The following is a 3,316-nucleotide window of genomic DNA, read 5'->3' on the forward strand; positions in this document are numbered from 1 at the left end:
TATATATATATATATATATATATATATATATATATATATATATATAAATATATAATATTACTATTATCATCCCCATTTTATATTTGAGAAAACTGAGGCAGACAGCCTTCTCAGAGTCACATAACTAGTAAATATTAAAAGTCAGTTTTTAACTTGTATCTTTTTGAATATAAGTATCCACTGAACCTCTTAGAGAGAAAGTAAACTTAGAGATGAGTGCTAGTATAAATGGGGAGTAAAGATGGGGAGGGATGGGGGCAGGAGGGAGGTGAAAAAGGTGGGACTTGAACTTAGATTTGAAGGAAACTAGGGATATCAAGTCAGAGGAAAGAGATCATTCCAGACATGTGGGGCATGTGAAATGATCCTTACTTTGCATAGACTTTTAAATGATGTAATTGTATTAAAAGTTTTATTTAGCTGTTTTACCTTGTTGTAACAGACCTCTCGTAAAGTAGGAGTAGTCTACAAATGTACATAATATAAAATCTAAGCATCAGTAAAACCAAAAGTGGCATACGAACATACAAAAAGTAAAGATGAAGTGTCATGTTTGAGGAAGAGCCAGAAGGTCCATATCACTGGAATAAAGGGTACATGGAAAGGAGCAAAGTAAAAGGAAATTGGAAAGGTTCAAAGGATCTGGTTAGGAAAAGCCTTAAATGTCAAACAGAAGACTTTCCACTTGATCCTGGAGGTAACAGAACTACTGGTTTTTACTGACTAGGGAGTAACACAGTCAGACTTATGCATTGGAAAAATCATTTGGGACAGTGATGTGGAAGATGGATTAGAGTGGAGAGAGAGTTCAGGTAGGTAGAAGGCCATTTCCACAGTGTAGATGAGAGATGAAGAAGTCCTGAGCTAGAATGGTGGAGCTCAAGGAAAGAAATGGCCAGATTCAAAGGATGTTGTGAAGATAGAAATGATAAGAGTTGGCAACTGATTGGCCATGTGGGATGAATGAGAAGAAGACATTGATGATGCCATTGAGCTGCTGCCCTCAATAGCAAAAGCGAAGTTTAGAATAGGGGAAGATTTTTGGGGGAAGATAGTAAGGTTTGTGTTGGATATGTTGAGTTTAAGCTGCCTAAGGGACGTCTAGGTCCAAATGTCCAATAAGCAATTAGGATGAAGGATTAAAGCTAAAAAGAGACAAGGCTTTAGATCTAGATACATACATTTGGGAATTATCTATTTAGATATGATAATTGAATGCAAGGGAAGTAATGAGATCATCAATTGAGATATTATGGAAGGAAAAGAGAAGAGGGCCTTGGACAATTGAAGGATATGGCAACTGTGAAGTTCCAGCAAAGGAAACAAAGGAGTAATCAGGAAATTAGGAAGACCAAGAGGAAGTATGTCATAAAAACCCAGTGGGACAACTTGATCAACATAGAATACTGTAGAGAGGTCAAGAATGATGAAAATCTAATAACAATTATCACTGGTTCCTTTTTCCCAAAGCAGTTTCAGTTGAATGATGATGATGTGAAAAGTCATATTTCAGAGGACTTAAAAGAAAGTGGGAAGAGACAAAGTGGAGGTACTCACAACATATGTCTCTCCAGGTTTAGCAGAGAAGGAAAGAGAGGCATAGAATGATAGCTAAGAGGGATGGTGGGATAAAAGGAAAGTTTTTTTTTCCATTTAGAAGAAAGGGATGTGTTTCTAGGCATAATGGAAGGAGCTAGTGCATAAGAAGAAATTTAAGATTAAAGAGATTGTGGGGATGATGTGGAAGCAATTTACTCCAGAATATGGGTGGGTATTAATTTATTTGCTCTTTTCAGAGCTATAGTTGGAGAACAGGGAACATTGGAGGAAAATATGTCCTAGAGATTGCTAGGAAGTAGTGTAGGAGGCCTGAAGCCAGGCAACATAAGATGAATGCAAAATCCAAGACTCAACTAATGCACCATCTTCTCTCCAATATTTTTTTATTTTCCACTTGTCTCTCTACCAAACTGCTTCAAGAATGAATTCTCCACTGTAGTGTGAGATTCTAAGTCATAAAGGGGGAAGGCTTCAGGGAGAAGGGCAAGGCATCTTCCATCTGCTCCAAAATAACCATTTCCATCTGTGCCAGCACAAGGCAACTTCTGCCTTCTGCTGTCAGCCCAGTATTTCACTTCAATGTAGAGAACCCTCAGCCTGCTGCACCTGTCCTTTCATGGTGGAGGAGTGGCTCCCTTCACTCAGAGTTAACATTCTCACACCTGGTCACAACTTTCACTTCCCAATGATTCGGAACTCTTGTAGATTATTATCTAAGCCACATTCCACACCCCTCCCACCTGATTCTTCATTTCCATCCCCTTTGACCCTCTTGTCCCAAAATTTCAACCCAACTCTGCCCAGTCCTTCCATTGTGCCCTCTAAAATGACAACAAATTGCCCATCTTAAATCTTTTTCTCTCCCATTCTTTTATTTACTGGCTCTTTCTGAAACCTGGCTCTCCCTAGATAACATAGCCTCCTTTGGCCACCCTTTCCAGTACTAGCTGTGCTTTCATTCGTTCTCCTTGGCTTACTGGTCTGGTAGTGGAGTTGGAATATTCTTTGCTTCCCATTTTTCTCTCTCTTCCTCCATCATTAAGTAGCTTCTCTTCCTTTGAGGCCCATGTTATTTCTATCTACCATCCAATCAAAATCTTTGTAGCTGTTGTCTACAGACCTCCTTTTCTTTGCTCAATGAGTTCTATACCAGGCTTGCAAGTTTTTTCTCCTTCCTAATTCCTTCCCTCATACTTTTAACATACATTTTGACTCTCCCTCAAATACCCATACCACCCAGTTCCTGATCATTTTCCATGAGTTATTCTTTCATTTCACCTCAGCCCCACATAAGGATAGTCATACTTTTTATCTCTCCATCACCCACAAATGGACTACCTCTATGGTTAAGAATTCCCAAATCCCTTTATATGACTATAATTGATTAACTTTTCAAATTTCCTTCTTCATTCATTTACAAAATCCTACTCTTCATCTGCACCATGACTTTTCCAATCCCTTAACTCCTCAGTTCTCTCCCAGGCCATCTTTCCTGTACTAACTACTCTTTCTCTTTCCTCCTCTCTTGAGCCCTTGTTGAACCAATTCAACTCTCTGTTGCCCTCCTCTCTTGACTCTCTAGCCCCCTTATCATTTGGCTGATTATGACTAGCTAAACCTCAGCCTTGCATCACTTCCATTGTCTGTTGCCTTCACTCTTATACAATGAACTATTAGAGGAAGGTGCAGAAAATCTCAAGTCATTCTGAGTGGGACCAATATAAATTTATGCCACACAGAATCATCTGGATCCTTA

The sequence above is a fragment of the Gracilinanus agilis genome, chromosome 2 (assembly GCF_016433145.1).
Source record: "Gracilinanus agilis isolate LMUSP501 chromosome 2, AgileGrace, whole genome shotgun sequence".
Classification (NCBI taxonomy): Eukaryota; Metazoa; Chordata; class Mammalia; order Didelphimorphia; family Didelphidae; genus Gracilinanus; species Gracilinanus agilis.